The following is an 11,478-nucleotide window of genomic DNA, read 5'->3' as shown; positions in this document are numbered from 1 at the left end:
GCAGCCCGCGTGAGGCGAGGCGAGGGAGCCGTGTCATAGCGTACGTGGTCCCGGGTCCGGTGCTGCCGGTGCCGGTGATGGAGGAAGAGGAGGAGGAAGAGGAGAGATGGAGGAGAGATGGAGAGACGCTGCGCACGGACGAGCAGCTGCCTCCGCTCTGGCGCAAGTCCTGACGGAGAGAGAGAGCCGGGGGAGGGAGAGTGGGGGGAGGGTGAGGGAACAGCCCCTAAAACACGGTCTCACCAGATGCCCCGTCATCCATCACCTCCCTCTGAAGTGTGGACAGGGGTTTGTCATGGACTAATCTGAGGTGCAAAAGTCACAAAATACTTCTCAGAGTGTTTTTCACATACGATGATCGCGTTTACTCCGCGTTTACTTCAGTTATGTCGTTGACATGGAGTCATTTTCAATCTGAGGAGCTGGTCCGACTATAAACCGTTTACTCCAGCTCTTCACGCTGCAATTGAATCTGCAGAAGTCGACAATATGAAAGGATTTGAACATTTGTGATTATTGCATTACTGCTTCTCTTTTTTTTGTGGTTTACAAAAAAAATATGAAATACCAACATTTTGCCCAAATTTCTCCCTGTTTTAGACTCTCCTGATTTTCATCCATGAAATAATTGCCATTAAATCAAATCAGTGCAATTTAACAAATACATTTAAATGACAGCTGGTTTAGCTGTTCTAAATACATCCCGTGTCCTTAGACCCTCCTTCCCTGAAACTAACTACCAAACCTCTTTGGGAAAAAGTAGAAACCTGGAGGAGTTTCACAGTGAAGGAAGGATGGAGCACGGTTCAGCGGATTAAGAACATTTCGGCGGATGAAAAACCGTTCGGCGGATGAAGAACGGTTCGGCGGATGTAGAACCGTTCGGCGGATGAAGAACCGTTCGGCGGATGTAGAACCGTTCGGCGGATGAAGAACCATTCGGCGAATGAAGAACCGTTCGGCGGATGAAGAACCGTTCGGCGGATGTTGAACGGTTCGGAGGATGAAGAACGGTTCGGCGGATGAAAAACGGTTCGGCGGATGTTGATCGGTTCGGAGGATGAAGAACGGTTCGGCGGATGAAGAACGGTTCGGCGGATGAAGAACGGTTCGGCGGATGAAGAACCGTTCGGCGGATGTTGAACGGTTCGGAGGATGAAGAACGGTTCGGAGGATGAAGAACGGTTCGGCGGATGAAGAACCGTTCGGCGGATGTTGATCGGTTCGGAGGATGAAGAACGGTTCGGCGGATGAAGAACGGTTCGGCGGATGAAGAACGGTTCGGCGGATGAAGAACCGTTCGGCGGATGTTGAACGGTTCGGAGGATGAAGAACGGTTCGGAGGATGAAGAACGGTTCGGCGGATGAAGAACCGTTCGGCGGATGTTGAACGGTTCGGAGGATGAAGAACGGTTCGGCGGATGAAAAACGGTTCGGCGGATGTTGATCGGTTCGGAGGATGAAGAACGGTTCGGCGGATGAAGAACGGTTCGGCGGATGAAGAACGGTTCGGCGGATGAAGAACCGTTCGGCGGATGTTGAACGGTTCGGAGGATGAAGAACGGTTCGGAGGATGAAGAACGGTTCGGCGGATGAAGAACCGTTCGGCGGATGTTGAACGGTTCGGAGGATGAAGAACGGTTCGGCGGATGAAAAACGGTTCGGCGGATGTTGATCGGTTCGGAGGATGAAGAACGGTTCGGCGGATGAAGAACGGTTCGGCGGATGAAGAACGGTTCGGCGGATGAAGAACCGTTCGGCGGATGTTGAACGGTTCGGAGGATGAAGAACGGTTCGGAGGATGAAGAACGGTTCGGCGGATGAAGAACCGTTCGGCGGATGTTGAACGGTTCGGAGGATGAAGAACGGTTCGGCGGATGAAAAACGGTTCGGCGGATGTTGATCGGTTCGGAGGATGAAGAACGGTTCGGCGGATGAAGAACGGTTCGGCGGATGAAGAACCGTTCGGCGGATGTTGAACGGTTCGGAGGATGAAGAACGGTTCGGAGGATGAAGAACGGTTCGGCGGATGAAGAACCGTTCGGCGGATGTTGAACGGTTCGGAGGATGAAGAACGGTTCGGCGGATGAAGAACGGTTCGGAGGATGTTGAACGGTTCGGAGGATGAATAACGGTTTGGAGGATGAAGAACGGTTCGGCGGATGAAGAACGGTTCGGCGGATGAAGAACGGTTCGGCGGATGAAGAACGGTTCGGCGGATGAAGAACGGTTCGGCGGATGAAGAGATAAAGACGACTTTTGGGACGACTATTTGCCGCTTCCTCGTTCCTCGTCTCCGGAAGTGACGACGGCGCGACTCCTGGCTCCGCCCCATTTCTCCTCCACGTCAGACTCATGAAAACTGAGTCACATTTTATTTTGAAATGTGAACTCTCCAAAAAAGCGTGGATGGAGGACGTGGGCGTGGCCTGCTACACGGCCCTGGGGATGTGGGCGTGTCACGGGCGCCGCACACTGAGTTTATGTATACATGCTGAATTTTTCATAAGATTCTTACGCCGAATATTCAAGATCGCGCCGTCGCTCTCGCAGTACAATCTCGTTTTCGACATGTTTTCATCGCCCTGAAGTCGGTTACATAAAGGACGGGTCAAATGTCAGTGTGCGGGTCAAATATTCAGAGCAATTGAAACGGATTGAAAAGCAGATCATAAAAAAACATGACATAAAATGAAATAAAACTAAAGTGTCACATGATAAAGTGTTTTAACACACGACTCCAGAAACTCATTTTCACGCAGCATTTTCTTTTCTTTGCCCATAATATTTCTTTACTTTCTGAAATGTCATATAACGAGCTCGATATTGGTAAATCCAGAGTGACATTTCCACGGTGACATTTTTAAAGTTGAGGTATTTAAAGTTTCATGTCCTCACGCATTGACTCCATTTAAACTGCTTTCGGACGACAGACTGGATTTAAAGAGGGCTTTTATTTTGCATAATTTATTCAACTACAATAAAATATTTGTAATTGTTTATTATTATTATTATTATTATTATATACATTTCCATTTGTCATTTTAGTTATATCGCAGGTATTTTTATTTTCATTTAGACAGATTTATAGTATTGATTTTTATTATAAAAGTACTATTTTACGAGACATATTTGTTGTGTTTTTAGTGATGTTTTGAGAGTTTTAATGGTGTTTTGAGAGTTTTAATGATGTCTTGAGAGTTTTAATGACGTTTTGAGAGTTTTAATGATGTCCTAAGAGTTTTAGTGATGTTTTGAGAGTTTTTTGTGATGTTTTGAGAGTTTTTAGATATGTTTTGAGAGTTTTAATTATGTTTTCGGAATTTTAGTGATGTTTTGAGAGTTTTAATGATGTTTTGAGAGTTTTTAGTGATGTTTTGAGAGTTTTTTGTGATGATTTGACACAAACACAAACACTTTGTTTATTTGAGGCGGAGTCAATCTTCCTGTCAACACAACGCTTTGAACATTTGTGAGTTAAATTTTAAGTCTTGTTCCTGTTTTATTTCATTTTCTATCTTTCTTTTCTTTGTTTTTTGGGGCGGGGTTAGGCTTTATTGAGCAGGACAGAGCATGAAACGAGGATGAGAGACGGAAGGACCTTCAGCAAATGGTTGAAGCTGGAATCAAACTCACGACTCGCATACGATTTCATGTTCAGTTTGATCAGAGCACGAGGGTCTTTAACTGCTCCCAATTTTATACTTGTTATTTGACCCGTTCCAAACTGACCCGCTCCGTTACAAACTGACCCTGCTCTGTTCCAAACTGACCCGTTCCAAACTGACCCACTCTGTTCCAAACTGACCCGTTCCAAACTGACCCGCTCCGTTCCAAACTGACCCGTTCCGTTCCAAACTGACCCGTTCCGTTCCAAACTGACCCGTTCCGTTCCAAACTGACCCGTTCCGTTCCGAATTGACCCGCTCCGTTCCGAACTGACCCGCTCCGTTCCAAACTGACCCGTTCCAAACTGACCCGCTCCGTTCCAAACTGACCCGCTCCGTTACAAACTGACCCGCTCCGTTCCAAACTGACCCGCTCCGTTACAAACTGACCCGCTCCGTTACAAACTGACCCGCTCCGTTACAAACTGACCCGCTCCGTTACAAACTGACCCAAAACTGACCGGCTCGTATCGTTTTGGCTTCTCCCCTTTTTCCCTGACCACGTGTGACCGGAGATCTAATAAACCCGGCGCTCGCTGCTGCAGAGGGAGCCGTCGCCATGGAAACGCGGCCCAGAAGAGCAGGTTAAACAGCAGAGGAAATGACGGGGTTCAAAAAGAGAGGTTTGGAAATATGTTTTGTGGATTGTAGTGTTTGTCTGTGACGGCGAAAAGCACAGGAAACGGAGGAGTTTGAATATTGGACAAAATGTATAAAACCAAGAGTCTGAGTACAGAGTTAACAAAGTTTACAGATTGTACAGAGTTTACAGAGTTTACAGAGTGTACATAGTGTACAGAGTGTACAGAGTTTACAGAGTTTACAGAGTGTACAGAGTGTACAGAGTGTACAGAGTGTACAGAGTTTACAGAGTGTACAGAGTATACAGAGTGTACAGAGTTTACAGAGTGTACAGAGTTTACAGAGTGTACAGAGTATACAGAGTGTACAGAGCCACGCCCCCGGACTTTACTGAATGGCGAGCGAGCCGGTTTCTGCCGGCGCTCGACCGGGACGGGTTTTTTTCCAGCCGCGTTCTTCTTCCTGTTTAAAATCACAACTCAAACTTCCCTCGTCGCGTGTCGGGTCGTCACTGCTTTAGATAAAACCGCCGTTTAAACAAATCCTGACGTTTAAAAATGTGCCATGGTTTATTTACTTGACTTGTTTGGTGTTTTAATGCTGTTTTCTCCCTTCATTTACAAATATTGAGTGAATTGGCTGATGCCCCATTTTAGGGCTAAATAACATTTCCCTTTTGAGACCTAGGGATAACGACAACTTAAGGCGCCCCCTACAGGTCAGACGACTCACTGAACTAAAATGCAATTAAGATAAATACATTCTGAATTTTGCTGAAAGTCATAAAAATGTGATCCCAGAATAGCAAAATGTTTTAGGTTTATAATTTCACTTCCTGTTTGTGATTGATGACATCACAGTGTGAAATTACCCAGCAAACACCGGGCCAAAACTCATCTAGTGTCACTATTATTTTAATTTGACAAATGAAAATATATGAGTTTCTTTGTGTAAATCCTGCATAAACTTTGACTGGAATGAGTGTGATGTCACTTCCTGTCATTTTATACATCACGTTTTATCCACAAATACCTGCTCCATCGGATCATCATTTATACGTACGACAAGTATAAACACACCAAATAAAGTCAACAGTAGACAATCGTAAAAATCTGTCATACGTCACTTTAAAGTAATATGACTTTAAAGTAACATTTTAGGCTTTTCCTTTCCTTTTTGGCGGCAAATACAGCGTGATGAGCTTATATTTGATTGTTCGGTTACACTTCGTCACAATCCGTCCACAAATCAAGACCAAAGCCACATCCCGAAGAGAACGACCTTCATCCGCCGTTTCCCGAGTCCAAATATAACGAGCGCAAACAGATGGAGTGTTCGGACGGGACGAACAAACGGACGGATTACGGTGCCTGGCGAGGGTCAAACCTATTGTGAGGCGCTTGAATGAGGCCGTTGATTTCATTTTCGTTTTATATCGTCTGTGCTTCTTCTTCTTCTTCTTCTTCTTCTTCTTCTTCTTCTTCTTCTTCTTCTTCTTCTTCTTCTTCTTCTTCTTCTTCTTCTTCTTCTTCTTCTTCTTCTTCTTCTTCTTCTTCTTCTTCTTCTTCTTCTTCTTCTTCTTCTTCTTCTTCTTCTTCTTCTTCTTCTTCTTCTTCTTCTTCTTCTTCTTCTTCTTCTTCTTCTTCTTCTTCTTCTTCTCCTTCTTCTTCTTCTTCTTCTTCTTCTTCTTCTTTAATAAAACACAATTATTTCCTGGTTCCTCTTGCGTCGTCCTCTTCTCTCTTCTCTCTCCTCTCTCTTCTCTTTTCTCTTCTCTCCTCTCTTCTCTCTTCTCTCTTCTCTCTTCTCTCTTCTCTCTTCTCTCCTCTCTCCCCTCTCTTCTCTCTTCTCTCTTCTCTCTTCTCTCTTCTCTCCTCTCTCCCCTCTCCCCTCTCTTCTCTCTTATCTCTTCTCTCTTCGCACCTCGTTGTTCTTCTTTTTAACTAGTGCTCCAGCCCGCTCGTCTCCATGGAGATGCTTTCCCGACGATGGAGCCAAGAAAGTAACACCACCTGGTCAAGTCACGGGTCAGATCCGTGGCGAGGCGAGCCGATTGCTCACGACGATCCAAAATGTTCCGTGTTGTGGCTTTAAAATGAAAAGCATCTGTGGTTATTTATCGGGCGACACATTTCATCCACCATCTCTGTTTAATCATGTTTTATACGCTCAGTTATTGAGAAGAAGAAGAAGAAGAAGAAGAAGAAGAAGAAGAAGAAGAAGAAGAAGAAGAATGCAAGAAGAAGAATGCAAGAAGAAGAAGAATGCAGAAGAAGAAGAAGAAGAATGCAGAAGAAGAAGAATGCAAGAAGAAGAAGAATGCAAGAAGAAGAAGAATGAAGAAGAATGAAGAAGAATGAAGAAGAATGAAGAAGAAGAAGAAGAATAAGAAGAAGAAGAAGAATGCAAGAAGAAGAAGAAGAAGAAGAAGAATGCAAGAAGAAGAAGAAGAAGAATGCAAGAAGAAGAAGAAGAAGAAGAATGCAAGAAGAAGAAGAAGAATGCAAGAAGAAGAAGAAGAAGAATGCAAGAAGAAGAAGAAGAAGAAGAATGCAAGAAGAAGAATGCAAGAAGAATGCAAGAAGAAGAATGCAAGAAGAATGCAAGAAGAAGAATGCAAGAAGAAGAAGAATGCAAGAAGAAGAAGAATGAAGAAGAATGCAAGAAGAAGAAGAAGAAGAAGAAGAATGCAAGAAGAAGAAGAAGAATGCAAGAAGAATGCAAGAAGAAGAAGAAGAAGAATGCAAGAAGAAGAAGAAGAAGAATGCAAGAAGAAGAAGAAGAAGAAGAATGCAAGAAGAAGAAGAAGAAGAAGAAGAATGCAAGAAGAAGAAGAAGAAGAATGCAAGAAGAAGAAGAAGAAGAAGAAGAATGCAAGAAGAAGAAGAAGAAGAAGAAGAAGAAGAATGCAAGAAGAAGAAGAAGAAGAAGAAGAATGCAAGAAGAAGAATGCAAGAAGAATGCAAGAAGAAGAATGCAAGAAGAATGCAAGAAGAATAATGCAAGAAGAAGAAGAATGCAAGAAGAAGAAGAATGAAGAAGAATGCAAGAAGAAGAATGCAAGAAGAAGAAGAAGAAGAATGCAAGAAGAAGAATGCAAGAAGAATGCAAGAAGAAGAATGCAAGAAGAAGAAGAAGAAGAATGCAAGAAGAAGAAGAAGAAGAATGCAAGAAGAAGAATGCAAGAAGAATGCAAGAAGAAGAATGCAAGAAGAATGCAAGAAGAAGAATGCAAGAAGAATGCAAGAAGAAGAATGCAAGAAGAAGAAGAATGCAAGAAGAAGAATGCAAGAAGAATGCAAGAAGAAGAATGCAAGAAGAAGAATGCAAGAAGAAGAATGCAAGAAGAATGCAAGAAGAAGAATGCAAGAAGAAGAATGCAAGAAGAATGCAAGAAGAAGAATGCAAGAAGAATGCAAGAAGAAGAATGCAAGAAGAAGAAGAATGCAAGAAGAAGAAGAATGAAGAAGAATGCAAGAAGAAGAAGAAGAAGAAGAAGAATGCAAGAAGAAGAAGAAGAATGCAAGAAGAATGCAAGTAGAAGAAGAAGAAGAATGCAAGAAGAAGAAGAAGAAGAATGCAAGAAGAAGAAGAAGAATGCAAGAAGAAGAAGAAGAAGAAGAAGAATGCAAGAAGAAGAAGAAGAAGAAGAAGAATGCAAGAAGAAGAAGAAGAAGAAGAAGAATGCAAGAAGAAGAAGAAGAAGAAGAAGAATGCAAGAAGAAGAAGAAGAAGAAGAAGAAGAATGCAAGAAGAAGAAGAAGAAGAAGAATGCAAGAAGAAGAATGCAAGAAGAATGCAAGAAGAAGAATGCAAGAAGAATGCAAGAAGAAGAATGCAAGAAGAAGAAGAATGCAAGAAGAAGAAGAATGCAAGAAGAAGAAGAATGAAGAAGAATGCAAGAAGAAGAAGAAGAATGCAAGAAGAATGCAAGAAGAAGAAGAAGAAGAAGAATGCAAGAAGAAGAAGAAGAAGAATGCAAGAAGAAGAAGAAGAAGAATGCAAGAAGAAGAATGCAAGAAGAAGAAGAAGAAGAATGCAAGAAGAAGAAGAAGAAGAATGCAAGAAGAATGCAAGAAGAAGAATGCAAGAAGAATGCAAGAAGAAGAATGCAAGAAGAATGCAAGAAGAAGAATGCAAGAAGAAGAATGCAAGAAGAATGCAAGAAGAAGAATGCAAGAAGAAGAAGAATGCAAGAAGAATGCAAGAAGAAGAAGAATGCTAAATATTCTCTCCATACGTTTCTGAGAGGAGAAGAGCAACAACAGGACCAAGAGGGGGAGGAGAGACAGAGGGGGAGGAGACAGAGAGAGGGGGAGGAGGAGAGAGAGAGGGGGAGGAGAGACAGAGGGGGAGGAGACAGAGAGAGGGGGAGGAGGAGAGAGAGAGGGGGAGGAGAGACAGAGGGGGAGGAGACAGAGAGAGGGGGAGGAGGAGAGAGAGAGGGGGAGGAGGAGAGAGGGGGAGGAGACACGCCTCTCTTCAAAGAGATGGAACAACACGGGAGGATTCTTTATCTGATTTGTAACTGTTATCACTGTGAGGGGTGTGAAAGAGGGAGGAGAGAGAGAGAGAACAGAAGAGATAAAAAGAGGCTGGACTGTAATAAGGGAGAGAGAGAAAGCAAGAGAGGGAGGGAGAGCGGAGGAGAGTGTAATAAAAAGGGGGAGTGTAAATCGAGTAAATGAAGAAGAATGAGAGACAGGAGAGGGGGAAGATAAAGAGAGAGAGAGAGAGAGAGTGAGAAGAGAGATGAGATGAAAAATAGGAATAGGAAAGGGAAAGAAACAAAAGAGAGGACTGGGGTGGAGGGAAAACGACGAGACGCAAGAAGAAAAGAGAGAGAGGAGTGGTGGAGAGGAGAGGAGGAAGTAAAGAAAAGAAAAAGGTTGGAGGGAGTGCCGGGGGAAAGAGAGGAGGGCAGAGAGACAAAAGAGAAGAGAGGGTAGATGGAGAAAATAGAGGAGAACGACAGAAAGAGAGTTAAAAAGGAGAAGAAGAACAGATACACTAGAAAAGAAAGAGAGAGCAGGAAGAGTCAGGGGAAAGAGAGGAGGAGGGCAAAGGTCCGTTCCCCCGGTGATGGAGGGATGAGAGAAGGATGAGAGAAGGATGAGAGAAGGATGAGAGAAGGATGAGAGAAAGGATGAGATAAGGATGAGAGAAGGATAAGAGAAAGGATGAGAGAAGGATGAGAGAAGGATGAGAGAAGGATGAGAGAAGGATGAAGGATGAGAGAAGGATGAAGGATGAGAGAAGGATGAGAGAAGGATGAGAGAAAGGATGAGAGAAGGATGAAGGATGAGAGAAGGATGAGAGAAGGATGAGAGAAGGATGAGAGAAAGGATGAGAGAAGGATGAGAGACGGATGAGAGAAGGATGAGAGAAGGATGAGAGAAGGATGAAGGATGAGAGAAGGATGAGAGAAAGGATGAAGGATGAGAGAAGGATGAGAGAAGGATGAAGGATGAAGGATGAGAGAAGGATGAGAGAAGGATGAGAGAAGGATGAGAGAAAGGATGAGTTAAGGATGAGAGAAGGATGAGAGAAAGGATGAGAGAAGGATGAGAGAAGGATGAGAGAAGGATGAGAGAAGGATGAAGGATGAGAGAAGGATGAGAGAAGGATGAAGGATGAGAGAAGGATGAGAGAAAGGATGAGAGAAGGATGAGAGAAGGATGAGAGAAGGATGAAGGATGAGAGAAGGATGAGAGAAGGATGAGAGAAAGGATGAGAGAAGGATGAGAGAAGGATGAGAGAAAGGATGAGAGAAGGATGAAGGATGAGAGAAGGATGAGAGAAGGATGAGAGAAGGATGAGAGAAAGGATGAGAGAAGGATGAGAGAAGGATGAGAGAAGGATGAGAGAAAGGATGAGAGAAAGGATGAGAGAAAGGATGAGAGAAGGATGAGAGAAAGGATGAGAGAAAGGATGAGAGAAGGATGAGAGAAGGATGAGAGAAGGATGAGAGAAAGGATGAGGATGAGAGGCGCTGGAGGTGGAACATCATGAACGCCATCGCGCTCACTCTGTTTTATCCAGACAAATAAACGACAAGTCGCACGCGCCATAAAGTTACAAATGAAACACAAGCGGCTCAATATCTGGAGATGGGCCCCGTGCGCCGCCCTGAGGTCGCCCGCCGCTGCACCCGCCGCTGCACCCGCCGCTGCACCCGCCACTGCACCCGGCAATAAAGGACGGGTCAAACGCAGAGGACACGGGTCCCTCTGGAACTATAAAGTCTACAAATACAAGCCCTGGAGCTATAAAACGAACCAGAGTCGTGTTGCCGGGGCGATTGAGGCCGGCAGTGATTGGCCAATAAATCTAAAATGAACGTGTGTCACAACTATGTTTAAATTGTTCTAAAATATGTCCAAATAAGGCAGTTTTCACTTCTGCTGCTGAAGCCTCTACAGGCCGCTGAGCAGTACTGCAGGAAGCTTGGTTCTTCTTCTCCTGCAGCTGGTCAGTCTGTGGGCGTGTCCAGAGGCCTGTTCATGCTCCGCCCTCTAACATGAGCTTTTAGAACCAGAGCGGATAGAAGCCCTAACTGAGCATGTGCAGAGGAGAAGAGAAGCTCTAACTGAGCATGTGCAGAGGAGAAGAGAAGCTCTAACTGAGCATGTGCAGAGGAGAAGAGAAGCTCTAACTGAGCATGTGCAGAGGAGACGAGAAGCCCTAACTGAGCATGTGCAGAGGAGAAGAGAAGCTCTAACTGAGCATGTGCAGAGGAGAAGAGAAGCTCTAACTGAGCATGTGCAGAGGAGAAGTGAAGCTCTAACTGAGCATGTGCAGAGGAGAAGAGAAGCCCTAACTGAGCATGTGCAGAGGAGAAGAGAAGCTCTAACTGAGCATGTGCAGAGGAGAAGAGAAGCCCTAACTGAGCATGTGCAGAGGAGAAGAGAAGCTCTAACTGAGCATGTGCAGAGGAGAAGTGAAGCTCTAACTGAGCATGTGCAGAGGAGAAGAGAAGCCCTAACTGAGCATGTGCAGAGGAGAAGAGAAGCTCTAACTGAGCATGTGCAGAGGAGAAGAGAAGCCCTAACTGAGCATGTGCAGAGGAGAAGAGAAGCCCTAACTGAGCATGTGCAGAGGAGAAGAGAAGCCCTAACTGAGCATGTGCAGAGGAGAAGAGAAGCTCTAACTGAGCATGTGCAGAGGAGAAGTGAAGCTCTAACTGAGCATGTGCAGAGGAGAAGTGAAGTCATCCAGCAGATAGAAC

The sequence above is a fragment of the Eucyclogobius newberryi genome, unplaced genomic scaffold (genome assembly GCF_026437365.1).
Source record: "Eucyclogobius newberryi isolate DKJ021-1_F unplaced genomic scaffold, fEucNew1.0.hap1 SCAF_19, whole genome shotgun sequence".
NCBI lineage: Eukaryota > Metazoa > Chordata > Actinopteri > Gobiiformes > Gobiidae > Eucyclogobius > Eucyclogobius newberryi.
Note: the sequence above shows the minus strand (reverse complement) of the source record.